The sequence below is a fragment of the Drosophila serrata genome, unplaced genomic scaffold (genome assembly GCF_035046125.1).
Source record: "Drosophila serrata isolate PLE 108 unplaced genomic scaffold, ASM3504612v1 contig_228, whole genome shotgun sequence".
In the NCBI taxonomy this organism is placed as follows: Eukaryota; Metazoa; Arthropoda; class Insecta; order Diptera; family Drosophilidae; genus Drosophila; species Drosophila serrata.
The window spans coordinates 306,400-323,274 of NW_028257126.1; the positions used below are offsets into that span (position 1 = coordinate 306,400).

Here is a 16,875-nt window from a genome sequence, read left to right on the forward strand (position 1 = left end):
AAAAAGGTAAGAACAGGCCATCGGCTTTATGCCTCTTATCTAATCCTTTGCAGCACAAGTTTCGCCGGGGAGGCGGGAGAAAGTCCTTTTGGCCAGTTGCTAGCTACGTTTTTGGCTTTTATGAGGCGTCGTAAAAACTTTTGTGGCTGTGAGCGCGCGCTGCTCGTTTTGGGCTCTAAACAACAAACATGCCAACAGCGAGAACTAAAACCAACGTGCGCCTAGAAATATGCTATACAAATTTAATGCCCCAAGGAGGCTCGCAGGAAAAAGAGGGAAAACCCACGGGCCAGAAGTAAAGTTTATATTGTCGACGTTTTTATTGATATCGTAAAATTTGCAAAAGTCCAACACGAAACCTGGTCGAAGCCCCCTTTGCCCGATTTTCATGGCCCTGCCTCACAATTTGCATAGTAAATTTATGAGACAATTACTGAGCATTTTTGATTTAATGACAATTATTGTCATAATTTTCATCAAAATTGCCCGCTGTATACCTCCCAGTTCTCCGTTTTGGTCTAGGCTTAGGGCTTCCCTAGGCTATACTTTTTATTTTGGGTCCGTCCTGCTCTTATTTTGTGCCACTTTCGTGTCTCACACAACCAAAAAATTCGAAAGAGAGGAGAAAAACTTTATATTTATGCGTTTTCGTGGCTCATGAATTTTGGAGCACGCTCGAGGAGAGTCAGTCAAGTCAAGTCAGTGGAGTAAAGTAGAGTCGACTCGAGTTGAGTTGAGTTCACTTTGGGGTCTTTCTACTGGCCATAAACTGTCTGGCTCTGGCCATGTCTGCTTAGCTCAGCATTTGGCTTTTCCTCTCTCCCAAGTGGCACAGCCCTAGTTTTGCATATTATAGTCTCAAAATAGGGGTCTCATTTCAATTAAACAGTCACGCAATTTCCTGATAAAATTGTCTGGCACGCGGCCATAAATCAACGATTTCCACTATTTCGGGTCAATTTTGTGGATTTATTAGGTTGCGGAGAAGGTTAATCGGAAGTTGGATAAGGGCGTTAAATTCTTTTGTCGCCTGTTAGTCAATCGATTGGGGTTTCAGTGCCAGGCACTTGGAATTCCGAGTTTCCATTTCCTGATAAACTCAATTCTATAAAAAGGCATTAGACAAATGGAAAGCGTTAGTCGTTTTGAAAGAAATAATTTTAAACAACAATATTTACACAGTACACATTGTTTATTATATTTTCTTTTTAACAAATAACTTTCGTTGCATTTCAATCCTTTTAAATGGAATTAAAAGGGGCTTTTAAAATTCATCAGTTAAAATAAAACCTTAACCCCCTGGAAAGAAATACAGTTCAAGTTGTCAGTCCCACTCCGCTTTGGGTCCCTTTCACCTCCTGGCTGCAGTTTTGCTGGTTTTCCCGCCTGGCATCAATAAACCAAACCAAATGCATCTCGATTTTCACCCAGCCTCAGTCCCCTTGGTTCCAGGCCGCAATCATTCTTTTAAAAAATGCAAACAAATTTCAGAATGCAGGTGTGCCATCCGCGAGATGGAATACAAAAATAAAAAAGAAGGGGGGCAACCACTCAATTTGTCACATTTGAAATACGATGACAAACAAAAGCAAACGGCAGCCGAGCGAAATCCAATTGCATTTTTATTTGCAGAAATGCACTTGGCACTTCACTTTTGGATGCAATGCACTTTCCGGGGTCACAGAAATATGGAAAAAAGGAAATAAACAGCTTTTAAAAAGCCTATGTTTCACCATTCCTCCTATATTATTGCTTTTCTTTCTATATATTTTCCTTCATTTTTTTTTCTTTGCCCTTTAGGAGAACAAGAAAATCAACTTAGAAATTATGACTCCTTGGTGATGCTGGGCGAAAAGGGAAAATTAAACTCGCACACACACACGGAGAATAAGAGAAACAAAAGCACAAAATCATAAAAAACATAAAATAAATGTAATAAAAACGTAGGCAGGGGAGGGGGAGGGGGACTACAAAAATAAAGCCAACAATGCAATTTTCGGGGGCGTATGTGTAACAGGCCACAAAGGTCATAAAACCATATCAACGCCATTAAATGTACAACGCGTGGCAGTGGCAGGAGCAGCAGGAGCAGGAGCAGCAGGGGGTGGTTGAACCCCCCCTTTGAATATATAGATGTGTGTGTGCACAGCAAGAAAAAGGGGGTAACTTTACTCTGCTTTACTTTACTCTAACGCGGAATTAATTAAAACTCCAGTCAGCAAGTGAGATTGCTCTTACTATAATTGATAAAGAATTTTTAAATTTTAATATATTAAAGTATAATAAATTTCCTTTTTGTTTATTTCATTTTACAGTGCAGAAACACCTCCTTATGTGGAGTATGAGCCTGGAAGCCTGGGTGGTAAACTGAAACTGAAAATCATAAAAAAGTGCGCAACGGCACAAGAAAAAAAACAACAAAAATGAAACAACAGCCAACAAACTTTTCCGGCAAAATGAGAAGCTGCCGAGAGTGTGATGAAAAGGGGGGATATTCAGCTGGGAATTTGCGGGGTAAATATATATGTAAGTATGCGTGTGTATATGAGAGGGAGGTGTGAGATCTGCAAAACGATATATACCTTTATGGCAAAGACCCGTACACTTGTTGGGCTCTCCGGCTGTTTAGACAATGTAAACGACGACGGAACACTAAAAAAACCAAGTACACACACACAGAAATAAATACACCGAGGGTAAAGGAAAGAGAGAGCGAAAAAAAAAACTAAACAAACTGACAGTGAGGCGAAGGATATACATGGACAGGCGAAAAGGACCAAATTCCGGCTGTGGCTGGCACTCAAGTGTGAGCACAAACAAATTTTTTACGTACGGGTTTGTATCCGGCGAGTGTCTGCGGCCATGTCAGCAGAATGTGGGCGCGTCAATGAAATTAAGGACGAAAACAGGGAACAACAGAGCACACACACACACAACACAAAAAGCGTTTGAGAAGGATACAGAACAATCAGCTAAAGAGCAGGTCTGTGTGGTTGGGGCTTCGGGGGCAAAGTGTAATTGGTGTAAATAAATTATGAAGCTCAAATGATTCTCGATTGAATTAAAATTCAAGCTTTTCCAAAAGGGAATTTGCAGTTTATAAATTAGGGAAAAGTAAAATTAAACACTCCCAACTTTAAAATGCATTCCAGACTCCAGTTTAAAGCCATCTATTGCTACTCTATCGCATTCTAAGAGAACCATTTGCTGGCACTGAATGTTTGTGGCGCAACCAAGCGAAATGTAATGAGCTTTACGTTACCCTTACGTAACGGTAATGCTCTACCGTAACGATAACGATAGCGGCAATTAGTTTTTAATGTACTTACGCGCAGCATTTGCAACTTAATTAGCTTTGGCCCTGCTTTTGCGACTGCCGAAAATGAGAAGAGAGCGAAAATGAAATGGCCAGCAGGGGAAAAAGCAGCAAAAACAGAAAAAAAAGAACAAGTACCACCGGAAACGAAGCTTATTGTAATGCACGAAGAACGAAGGCAACAACATTAATGGCCCAACAAAATGGCACTGACCACAAACACACACACACTCTCTTGTAATTGTCTAGCTTTCTATGAGGAATTAGTAGGGGATTCCCCGGCCACTTTATCATTTTAATAAGCGCATTAAAAATGCAATTTCAATGCGCTAGTTTTCGCACACATAAACAAAACGATGGATAAAAAAAAGGAAAACTGGGGAAGCATTTTTGCAAAAAAAAAAAAAAGGAAAATGCTTGCCATATGCACCACACACACATACAGGTTGTGAGTGTGCATATATGAGCTTGTTTAACGCTTAAAAGGATGGGGCCACACAACGCCATAATTTATGCTTTATGTCGGCACAAATTTTAAATGGCCACCAAAGTTCCAATGGGCTTAAAGCGCATTAAGCGTCTCCCCCCTCGCAACAAAAACGAAAACAAAAGGCATAGACAGTCAGGGGGGGTCGAAAAGTGAGGCAATTTCATTTTGCACTTAATAAAAATTTAATGGAGCCCACATCCCCGCAGTTGGAAAAGCCACAGAAACACATAGGAGAGAATATATGACCTGTAAATCAGGCGAAATTGTTGCCTTAAGTGAGCTTGAAATAAAGGAAAGTAGACTTTCATATGATTTTCCACAAGATGTGGCAGCAGATGGCGGTATTAAGGATTCCTTAAAGTATCAAACTTGACACTTAATCAAAGAGCATCAATAAACCAGGCGAGAATGTACATTTTTACGACAAAGTTTCCCCTTGGCATAATCATAAAAAATAAAAAGGAAGGGGTTGTTATGTATAGGGAAATCCTAGAGATTTATAAGCTTATAAAAACCAATTCAAAATCTATAAAATATACCACTAATATCATTCGCCAAAACGAAAAGCCAATCAAAAGTTTGTTGCGCTTGTCAAGATTGTTTAAATGTTTATTAAAGCGCCCGATGACAGATTACAGGAGAGAGCAGTCACCTTTTGCACGCCCCCCACAAAAAATAAACACTCCTCTGCCATAGTTCAAGTCTCAAAAGGGGGCAGGAACAGCAGGAAAAGTCAACAAATTGACACATTAAAACAAATGAGGCCACTGCCAACCACCAGCCAACCGGCCAGACGACGACTGTCGACCAGCTGTCGAAACGACATGGCCAACTAATGGTGCTTGTTATAGTTCCTATGGCTCCGAAAAACAAAAGGACCCAAAAAACAGAGGCGGTGCAAGAAAATGTAGCATACTTTTTCGGGCAGCCTCAAGTTAGTGCCAAGAAATTAACGCCTTGACGCGACGCGACAAATGTATTTTTTTCCTTCTCCGTAACTGTTCTTTTCTTCTTCTCGTATTTTTCTTGAGTTTTTTTTTGGTGTACCATTTTTTACGAAACTTTTTCTGGCCAGAAGCACCTGGCAGCGGCGCAGCAAGCAAGGGCGTTGCCTTTGGAAACTTTGTCGCCGCACGCATAAATCAAGTTAATCATTTTGGTGGCGCAAACTTCCCGGCAGCGCAAATTGGACATTTATATTTCCAAGCCTCCCGAAAATAACTGCTGCCAACTCCCCTCGTCACTGATTTATGATCTTTAACCTTGCACTTGACACCGCCGACCTAACCAGATGATGATGGGTGTATTAGACGGTGAAATCATCAGGAAAAAAGAAAATTCAAAACTTATAATTATATCTTGGCAAACCTGAGAGGAAGAACAAAAGATCAAATCTGGCTTACCTGCAACGAAAAGAAGGAGAGATGCATTTGATTAGGATTTTTGCTTTCAAAATCTGGCTTCATAAATTCAAAATTTGCAATTCAAATCCTTTGGCAATCACCACAAGGCGGGAGAAATAACAATAACGAAATTAAGTTTGAGCTAAACAAAAATGGCAAATGGATAATTTCTCTAGAGATTGAATAACTTTCGAGTAGATAAACTTGTCCTGGCCATATAACATTTTCTGGCCAGAAGCTAAATTCAGCATCGATGAAATGCAGGTGCGTTTCAGTATTGTATTGACTTTGGTCTTTTATCTTAAGAACATTAAATTCTAACAATATTCTTAACGAAATTTCTATAGCTTTCAGTATCTACATATTCCTTGAAAACTTGTGTAAATTATTAAATAAACATTTTTATATTGCATTTATAGCTGACTTATGATTATGACAGGTACTGTCCGGACAGAGAAATCAATAAATACCGGACCAAGAGCAACAGCAACAAGCTGTGAACTGAGAACCAAGAGGAGGAAGTTAGACATGTATATTCAATGGAAACTATTGAAAACAAGTTGAGCAAACTTTTGGCCAGTCAAGTATGGCTGGGTTCACAGGGGAAAGCAGGTGAGGAGACAGTTATAAAATCCAAATTGAAATGCGAGAAAGAGTTGTGTGACTTTGCCTTTCCATGCACCTGATTTTCGGGGTAGCAAAGATGCCTGCTGATTGGATGTGTGGGAGAATTGACAACCGAACGGAAGGGGGTTGGGTTAGGCAGTTCAAGTGCGTGACACGCGGCCAGCAAGGGTAACGTAGCCACTGTGCGACAAGCAGTCAGACATGGGAAGAGGCCAAAGCTCAGGTAATCCTTTGGGGACAACAACCAGACACAGACACAAACGCAGAGCCACCCAGACTCCGGCAAAGGACTCACATTTACTCAGTCAGTCAGTCAGTCCAGTCTGTTGCAAAATTTAACAAAAATTTCATTGTGAGGCCATCAAATGATCAAATCTCAGGGAGAGGGAAAGCCAAGTGAGCATTCAGTCCTCACCAAGACACTGTTAAATAAATTTGACTTTAAAATCTAAGTAATTTCAGTTTTAATCTCTCTTACATAATTAAACTTGTTAAATAAAAGGACCTACAAGTCAGCTAATTCTTTGTAATTTTTGTACAATTTCTGTTGAGATATTTTGAATTTATCTCTGTGTACTTTTTGTTTTAAATAAAAAATGGTTTAACCTGCGTGCCTGTGCGTTTGCTTTAGCCTCCAGCTCCTTCGGCTGGATGGACTCTGGTAAGGATGAGTAGCTTTCTGTTTCCGGGGGTTACTGCAGACAGATGTTTTTGGACCTGCCTGGTCAGGATCCTGTGGTCAGTTAGGTGTGCCCGACGGTCTGTCTGTCTCTCTGTCTGTTTGTGGGTTCGGCTCTGTTGAGTCCCCACTTGGTTAGTTTGGGGATTTTGTTTGCCTCGTCTGTTTGCCATTTGCATTCCCTTCTCTTACCATTTCCATACATCACCTTAGGGCCCTGCTTCATTATTTTTGTAAAGTTTTTACTTGAATTTACAGAGAGTGTGTTTGTGTTTGTGTGTGTTGACCAAACACTTGACCATTTATGGTTACCCAAAGCAATTTTCCATGCCTTGTTCTCTCATTTATTGATAAATTAGTTTTGGACATTTGCTGACAGTATTCTTGTGTTCTATTCCTCAGAAAGAAAATGCAATTATTGCTAATAAATGCTTTGTCCGTTGAAAAGGTGAAGAGAATTCAATTAAAATTTCGACAAACCAGAAGAAACGACAATAACCTGTCAATTGCCAAAGATCTCCTCCTCTGTTGGGCAATCTTCGAGGTGGCATCAGCCTAATGGCTGAGATTGTTTGACAAACTGTCACGACCAGGCAGCAGAAGCAGCAGCAGCCATAAGCAAATCCGCTTAGCTCGGCTTTTCCTCAAGTTTTCCTCGCTTTCCCCCCCCCCCTCCATTTTCTGAAACTAATTTTCCTGGAAAATGTCTCAGGTGAGTGGAGGAGGAAGCAGAGGAAGCAGCAACTACTTAGGTTGCTTGCGTGTTGCAGCACTTTTCCGAACGATAGAAAAGCAATTCACTTTGAAATTTGCACCTGTAAACATTGTCAAACAATCAGCGGGGGGCGGGGCCATGAAAAGGGCCGGGTGTGGCCCGGTGCGGCCAGGGGGGCGTGTCAGAGAGTAAGGACAATGGCATAACAGAACACTTCAGTGCAGGGGCCCACCTGATGTCATAGTTGTTGTTCTTACCGTCGCCATGCCTTTGCAAATCGCCTTAGCTGGTAATTGTGTATATGAACACGGGAGAAGAAAATGCGAATGCGAACGAACCAGAGCCACTGCCAGCAGAAGACCTCAAAAGCTGCCTGTCGAATGACAGGGACAAGCAGAAAAGACTGGACAGGATACACTTGAATAAATAGTACAATACTAGTTATATTTATGAGACTTTCAAATCAATTGAATAATTTTTTATAAAGAGAGAAAGGGAAATGAGCAGTTAAACTCAAGGCAAGGAGTATACTAGAAACTACTGCAATTAAATTTTGTGAAAGCTTAAAGAGAAAGAACTCTACTGAGGACCTCAACGGCAAGATGAAAGACTCTCTAATAAAAAGATGCATAACGATCAAACGTTCAAAAGATAAATGATGGAATTCACATGTATCGTGAAATAATATCTGGGACCAGCGAATTTTAACAACTAAAGTTTTAGATATCTTTATAGAGAGAGTCTTCTTAAAAATTAAACGATAATCATTTCCTCTTTGAAAATAAAATAAATATATGAAATAAGTATATTTTTTTCTTGGTGTAAAGTAGGATACGAGGAAAGCAGGCCAGCTCTTAGTGCTCGTTAGACAACGCCTTCGCCTTCGCCTTCCATTTTTGCAAAATGTGCTGACTTTGCAACGCTCGCCTCCTTGGGCAGGACCAGCTCCTCCTTCGACGCTCATCCGTAGCTGCCCTTCGGTTGGCCAACTTTTTATGTCCCATCCGTGAGACGTGAGATTGACCAGCTGCACTGACTCGATGGGGCCAGGGCCGAGCCGGCCAAGCAAATGCAATCATAAAATGTGTCATTATATTAAACTCAACTCTCCGAGGGCTCCTACCCATGCCACTGCAGTTGCTTATTTTATGCTTATTGAAAAGCCTGCGAGTATGCAACGGTTTTCCTTTTACCATTTTCTCATTTTCCCCCAGCCACATGAGTCCCCTGCCTCCCCTTAAAGTTATCGAGCTCGTTTCTGACTGGAAAAAGTTGTGCGGAAAACCGATTCAAGTAACATCGAAGAGGTATAAATTGAAAACTGAAAGTTGTAAAGTTTTATCCTCAAAATGTTGTGCATTCAGCACATTCAAGTTAGATTTAATCGAAATAAAATAACTAAAGTTGGGATGTTCTAGTATTTTTAGTGAAAGTAGAACAAAATTCTTTGTAAACTCAATTGTAAGTACCAGAAAAAAGATCAATATAAGAACAAGATGAGTTACGCCATACGATGTTATTCTCTAGAATTTTTAGTTTATATATTTTCTGAGTTTTACATCTTACTTTGGATATGGTCATTATGCGTCTTGCTATTGAAGAGTCTTTGCTTTCTGTGGCTGTAACATAATTGTTACTTTGTACTTGATAATAACTATTCTTCAGACCGATTCTTTTTAAATATTTTGTGTGCCTCTTTGGATATAAGTAATTTATATATATTTTTCCCCCCTTAAACTCTCTTAAAGCTTATTGATTTAGCTTTTCCTGCAGCTTTCCCTCTAATGGCTGGCAATTCCCAGCGGAAATCGCTGGGGCAGTGGCAACGTTATCATCATCGAACCTTTAGCCAATTGAGCGGCAACAATCAGCCCCCTCAGCATCCAGAACATCATCATTTTCATCATCATCATCATCATTGGCAGCATTGGCAGCATTTAGCATATTCACTTTCAATTTTCCACTCTTCGTCCCTTTTTGCTTTGTTCCCAGTTCGATTGCGATTTCGCTTTGTTTCGCTTTTGTAATTGATTTTCAACATTCATTAGACTTTTTTTACGCTCAACTCCTGACCTTCTCGCTTTGGAGAAAAGGTATATACTATATATATTTATTATACCCTTGCAGGGTATTATAATTTCAGTCAGAAGTTTGCAACGCAGTGAAGGAGGCACCTCCGACTAAATAAAGTATATATATTCTTGATCAGGATCAACAGCCGAGTCGATCTAGCCATGTCCGTCTGTCCGTCTGTCCGTCTGTCCGTCTGTCCTTCTGTCCGTCTGTCCGTCTGTCCGTCTGTCCGTTTCTACGCAAACTAGTCTCTCAGTTTTGAAGCCATCTGAATGAAACTTTGTAGTTAGCCTTCTATATACTCTCACTCGTATATATGTCGGAACGGGCCGGATCGGACGACTATATCATATAGCTGCCATAGGAATGATCGGAAAATTTTTACAAAAAAAATTTTAACATTTTCAGTTTTCAATAGAATTGGATCAAATTTGAGATATAGCCATTTTACTATACTCTACAATTTTGTATAAAATTTTATGAAAATCGGACTACTATATCATATAGCTCCCATAGGAACGATCGAGAAATTAATACAAGTAAAAATTATAACTTTTTCGGTTTTCAACAGATTTTCATCAAATTTGAGGTATAGCCATTTTATATTAGTCTTAAATATTGTGTCAAATTTCATGAAAATCGGACGACTATATCATATAGGTGCCATACAAACGATCGTTTGATGTAGAGGAAAACTGCAAATCTGTAAATGTAAAACTGCAAATATAATATGTATAGGTGAATACAATGAAAGCAGGTATTACTTCACTGTTTTTTAACACAAATATATATAATTTATATTGTATGGATTCCTATTCATAGAAGTTCTATCTGCAAGGGTATATAAACTTCGGCGTGACGAAGTTAGCTGCCTTTCTTGTTTTTTGTTCTACCTTAGAGCAGCTTGTTGCCTTTTGTTTGGTCCTTCATCCTTCTCATTTTCCACAATGGTAAATGGACATCCTCCCCCCAACGGTCCTCTGCCTTCTGGGTTAAATGTTGCAGAATTTCACTTTAAATATGCTACACTCTCCCAGTGTTTGTCCTTCTGTACGTCCTTTTGCTGGCTGTTGCTTTTGCTGCTGCCTTTTTCCACAATTGTTTGAATTTTTACTTTCGCATGTGCGACTTGATTTCCGTTGCAAATGGCAGCAGCTTCAAGGGGCGGAAGGAAGGGGGCGTGGCATTATAAGTGATATTGAAAGCGTTGCTGCGCTGCTTTTTATGTGTGCCATTGTATTGTGGATTGGCAATGGCGCAGCTTTCGCCATTGTTAAATGGTGCGTATGATTTATATTTTATTTTGTATTTTTTCGTATTTATTTTATCGTTCTCTGCGTTGCTTGTGTGTATTTTAGGTGACCCTTTTTATGCGAGGACCAAGGGAAAAATGTAAATGAGTCACAATTAAATGCACATTTTTGCTCACTTGATCAAAAATAAAGACAGAGGGAAGGGAGTGAAATTCGAACCGAAACCATAGCAAGAATTGTCCACATAAATTATGTCAAAATCGGCTGAGATAATGCACATGAAAAATGTGAGAAATGCCTTCAAAGGGCACAAACAAAAACGTTTGCATGTTCGGGCCAAATAAACAGAACGAATTTCGACCAAATCTCGCCAAGAACCCGGCACAAAACAAAGTAATAAACCCGAAAGGAATTCCATAAAAACAACAAAAATAAAACCAAAAGAAAAGCCAAGCCAAGAAAGGGCCTCGAACAAAAAAACAAAACAAAAAGCGAGGAACAAATTGTTTCTGCAGGCATTTGGCTTGCCAAAAGGACAAAACAGGGATAACAGGCCAGAAATGTCTAGCATTGCACAACTAATAAAACGAGAGAAAAAAAAAGAAAGCAAAACTCAAACACATTTTAAGCAATTTCACTTGCGAGCGAACGCAATAAAAATCAAGAATATTTGCAATGAATTTCCACCCGTTAAGGAAAACTCTGCAACGCTTTTCGGGGTACGGGAAAAAAGAAAGGCGGAGCGAACGGAAAAGTAAATCGGCGGCAGCGATGGCGTCTGCAGATAAGCAGGGAAGCCATTGAAACACACACACTTACACATGCACACACACGAGAAAGGATACCATAAAGCGAAACGGGATGGGCTGAGGTCCTTGGCGATGGCAAAATCGGGCAAAAACGATTAAACTACAGGGTGCCGCCGCTGGGCTGTAAAAATTGCGGTAGCTCAACCTCATAACAAACAGTCACAGTCACAGTCAGTTAAATTAAAAATAAAATAAAAGAAAGCCTTGCAGAGACGCTTCTCAATTTTCTACTTCAAAATATCTCTAAATCCCTTAAAATAGAGGGGGGAATATGATAGCTCAAAGACGTTTAACTCCACAATAAATATTTATATGGTTTATAAACTGCAATAAATCTAAGAGTTTCTATAAGTATATTAAAGAATTTAAAGTTTTTGTTGCATAAAAATAAAAAATTAAATCAAATATGGAAATAAATCATTAAGTTATCTCAGTTCAACTAAGATTTCATTTTTGAAGATCCAAGTAGTATTGAAAATTATCCACGTTAGAATATAAGTTGATTAAAAACCGATTCAAAAAGGTTTAGAATACTTTGAAAATCAATTATTTAAAGCTTCTGAATTAGCTCACATTCAATTCAATATCCTTTCTCTACCGAAACGCATTGTAGTGGCTTATATTTGCCACTTTTCCCGCTCTGCACATCCGAGTTTATGCAAAAATGAAGTCATGTGGCAGGCTGAATGAATATCTCTCTATCGGTAGTCGGAGAAATAGAGAAAGAGCAGAAAAAAATAAGCTAGAAAAAGGGGCAAAAGAAAAGCCGAGGGAGTCTCAGATGGTTACATGAACTGTATGTGTGGCAAATGGGAAATTGAATTTCACGCAAAGAGAAAACAAACCCAGCCAAGCAGCGGATGAAAAGGACAAGACGCCTCTGAGCTGCCTCTGCCTGGGAAATATGTAATAAAATAATGCTTAAAGAAAATTTACGCCATCGAACTGGAAAGTTTAGGACAAGGCAGCCAAGGGGGGAGGGCGTCTCGGTGCCTCCTTTTTTCCTGTTACCGTTTCCCTTCGTGTCGTCGCACGTGTGAGCAGTCAAAATGAAAATCGAAAGCAATAAAAACTCCGCGCGACACAGCATGGCGTATACGTAATGTCAGGTAAGAAGCTCTGAGAATTTCAGGCAGCAATCAGAGGCAGTTGACAATGGCAAACCGTACTGCATACTTATTGGGTTTTGGAGACGCCACCACACAGCACCACCACCACCACCAGGACCACCACATAGCCAAGCCACCCGCCAGGAGCACCACAACCGCATGCAGCTGACACAGGCAGTTAAGCTATTTTGTAGGGAAAATGTTGAAAATATGAAAAGCGACAGATTGACAAAGCGATGACTGGCTGGCTGAAGCAACGAAGAGGAGAGCCAAGCCAAAGGCATTTTTTCAATTTATTTTCATGTGCACGGCAGAGCGCATTTTCATGCGTAAGCGAATGACAATCACATGAATAAACCCACCCGCAAAACAATTTTCAATTGAAGCGCATACTAAGCGGAGGCGTGAGCTGCTAACTAAAGTCAATGAATAGAAATAATGAAATGTTCTCACCCAGATCGAACCAACGACTGAGATACTACTCTTTAATCTACAAAATCAAGCGATTTTAGTAATTTTTTTTTACAGTTTTTGGTACTTGGTAGAAGAAATCAAAGTAAAATGCTAAATATGTATATAATCTACCTTACTTAAAGATATAATCTACTTCCTTAAGAAAAATCCTTACAATTCCTGTAAACTTTTTGAAATACCATAAATAATTCACTTTTACCATCGAATGCCTTTACAAATCTAAATATTCATTTGAAAAAGTTACTTTAGAAATTTAAATATTTTGTTTGAATTCAATCTCCTATAGATTTTCCAGTAGATAGCCATACAATTATCATTTCAGTTCACGTTTATTCCACAGCAAAAAAAAATCAAGTTCAAGGCATTTTGCCTGGCTAATATTTCGGGCTTTCCCCCGAAATAACAAAAAAAAAACACAGTGTCGCAGGGAAACGAAATGTGATATTTCCACTTGACTTGGCCAAGTCAATTCAAGCATCATCAAATAATGTCTAGCTCTCCAGCCCACGACTGTCAGGCAGACTTGATTAGTTCTTGGACATGGACATGGACCCGCCGCTCCATTTTCCATTTTTCCTGCTCCTTCCTGCTCCTGCCCCGAAGGATGGCTGTGTGTATTTTTAGGGGTGTCCTTCAACTTTGGTCGCAGTGAATTTGCATTTTTAATTCGCCTTTTGCCATTTTTGCATAATTCGATGTCAACGTGTGTCAGTGGCAAGTTTTGTTGTGTATAGCATAGTAGTAGCTGCTGTTGCCATGGCTGTCAGCTGCTAGGGATCCTCGGAGCCAAGCAAAACTTTTCCTCAGAAGCCCAGCCAGCGAGCAAACCCCAGCGAAATTGTCTTGTCAGTTAGCATTTGTCGCTGTCTAGGGCACTGGCATGGGGGAATTAATATACAATTGCATAGCTGAAGGCGCATTTAAATAAAATAAACAACAAGGCAAAACTAAACAGGTCTCCGTGGTGGGGTTCTGTTCGGTTTGGTTCGGTTCGGAATGGTTCCGGAATGATTTTGGTTTTGGTTTGCACAAAACTTTTGTCACTCTCATAAATATTCATAAATTCGGTAGGAAAATAACAAAGTAACAGCAGCATATTTTCCATTTGATTGCCTTCAAGTATTTATACTTTTCGGTGGCGCGTTCACAGCTCGCGGCCTTTGAAAATGAGCAGTCAATTTCCAGGGCACGCTGGCCCACCTCTCTCAGATAAAACTCATTAAAGTGGAACTTTTGCGATGATAAGAGATAATAAACAAAGCAACAAAGAAAATAAATGACAACCAAAGATGGTTTACAAGTCAGTTCCGTTTCGAGGTTCCGCTCCTCATTCACACCGCCTGCTCCCTCAATTGTTAATGAAGGCCTCGGTCCGTCGTCCGTTGTGTGATCTCTATCAAAGTTTTCCACTCGGCTTTGATGATGTTCCGCCCGGAGAGCCCTGGCCCTGTCCCCGGCCCATCCCCAAGTTGGCCAACTCCCTTTTGGAAAAGTGGGGAGGCGTGTCGCAGCTGTGCGAGAAGCAACAACTAAATTAAAATTTACAGCACTTCAAATGGAAACGTGCCTGTTTTATTAAATCAATTTTTACGACGAGCGAGAGAGCGCGCTGGCCAAGGAAAATGGAAAATCTCGTTGTAAAAACTGAATTTTCCCGTTCGTCCAAGTTGTTGCTTCTGTTCTTGTTGTTGTTTTCGAAATAAATTAGACATTTAATGATGACCGCAGGCTGTTTGTTGATTGCTCTCTCCCTCCGTCTGCCCGGGTTGATGGAAAAGTTGCGCATTTTTACAGAGATTTATTTAATTTAATTGAAGTTTTATTGCCGCAGCCAGCGTTGCGGAAGAGATAGCAAACTTGACTTAATTCCATGGCGCCTTTAAGACTTTAAGGCACTTGAAGAGTCATCTCTAGTTTTAATTTTTCCGCAAGTACTCTGCCTCTGGCTCAGGTCTGGCTCAAGTTGCCATTTTTATAACTCCTCTTTTGCCTTAATTGAATTAGACAAACATAAAATGCTGAAATGCACTACTGGCCAAGGCGATTACTTTCACTTGAGCGCCTTTAAAGCTTTCCACACTCACTGACGAGAATGGGGATTATTGCAGCTTGGTCAACTCGGTGGAGGCAAGGACATCACATCCCATCAGCATTTACTGCGTTTGCTAATGAAAATTACAAAAGAAAGCCAGGCGTCTCTTAATGCACTCCCCGCAAATGCAAAACAATGACTGAGAAAACAGAAAAAAAACAGAAAACGAGGAAAATTCAGGGCGGAAAACGTGGCAAAAGAAGGCTGAGTGAAGAAATAAAGAGTCAGCGTACATTTTTCGCATATGAATTTCAATTTGCCAGGATCTTAGACAAATGCACATGCCCAAGAGTCGCACAGCAAGGATACTCAGCCCCGTTCCTTATTATTTTCCACACATATGTATGAACGTGTACACGTACGGGCCCATATCCTTACGCCCACTTTTGGAGTCGCCTGTCTGTGTCAACAAATTGCAGCCAGTCAACAACCTTTTCGCCAAGTTTAAGGTAATAAGTTGGGCACAAAAAAAGTAAACTTGAGCCTGAAGTTGAAAAAAGGAACACATTGTCTACACTGGAAAAGAAAGCGGAAGAAAATTAAGACAGTGAAACGCAGAAAAACCAGAAAGTCCCCAAGGAGTCTGGATGGAAAAATGTTGAGTAAAGGCGAACAAAGAGATATGATACCCGGGAAATGGATGAAGATTTTTCCACAACTTATTGTTTGCTTATTTCTTATTATCCTTTGTATAAATGAAAAATATGTTCTTACCATTTTTAGTCCGAATTTTTAGGAAAATTTAATTTAGAAATTCCGTTATAGTACTGGTTTATTTATTTGAGATTTTTTATGGTTTTTTAAAGAGATATTTCTTGTGTTGTTTTATTTTTTTTTAATTCTACTAACTTTAAATCCATTGATTCCCAATTAATGCTTTATAATTTTCATTACAGGAACGGTATAAATATCCTATTGATGCTGTGCAGTCTCTCTTTAAAACTCTAAGTAATAAACCAGTATTATAACCACATTCCAAAGTTAAATAAAAGCAATAATAATACTTTAAAAACGAAATTCAAATATTAATTAGGATAAGTTTTAAGTAATGTAAGACTTTTCTGTTCTTAATTTCTTCAAATAAATTTATTTCAGTGGAAGAAAACAACGACAAAAACTATTCAAACACACACACACATGCCGCCCCACCAGGTGTGCTTGGCCACGCCCAATTATCCGCAGGATTCCTGGGGGCCAAGATGCATATGCATAAGTTATGACTAAGTAAAGTTCAAGAGCCCAGCTGAAGGATGCCATGGCACAGGGAGCTCGGGTCTTTAAGGAGATGAAGCTTGCTCCCGAGTTGGCTTTAATTATTTTTCAGCTTCTGGCAACGGCCAAAATGTCTGACTGCAAATCATATTAAAACTTTTCTCTTTTTGTTTCGTGTTTCCCATTTGCCAAAGACAAAAGGCGAGGAAAAAAATTAAGAAACTTTGTGCGCCGCAAAATGAACTGTACAAACTGTGACCCCATATCCCATCCCAGTCTATATCTGCTCCCTGTCCCTCTGTCTGAATGGCGAGTCAGAAGAGTCTGGCAGAAGGACGAAGGACTTCTCCACCTAATTATTATGCTATATGCGTGCGGGGTGCAAAACAAACGCACAGACGGCCTCAGAGGAAGATGCGGGCCAGAAGGACACAGGCGGCGGCAATAATAAGTGGAAACCCAACTGGGAAAATGAACACGGACTTGGTCTCGGACTTGTGTCCTGGCCATTGTTGTGGCCACTCTTCTCGTTTTCTAGTTCTCCGCTATTCCCCAGCTACGCATTTTCGATTTCAATACAAATAAAGAAATTGCCTGAAGAAAGCCAGAAATTGGCAATGGCA

General features: G+C 40.0%; 1 protein-coding gene across 5 annotated transcripts in view; it reads right to left on the bottom strand.

The window, feature by feature from the left end:
- Positions 1–16,875, bottom strand: part of LOC110188097 (Shal K[+] channel interacting protein) — a 148,085-nt gene that overhangs the window by 50,966 nt on the left and 80,244 nt on the right. The gene's annotated exons all lie outside the window — the stretch shown is intronic.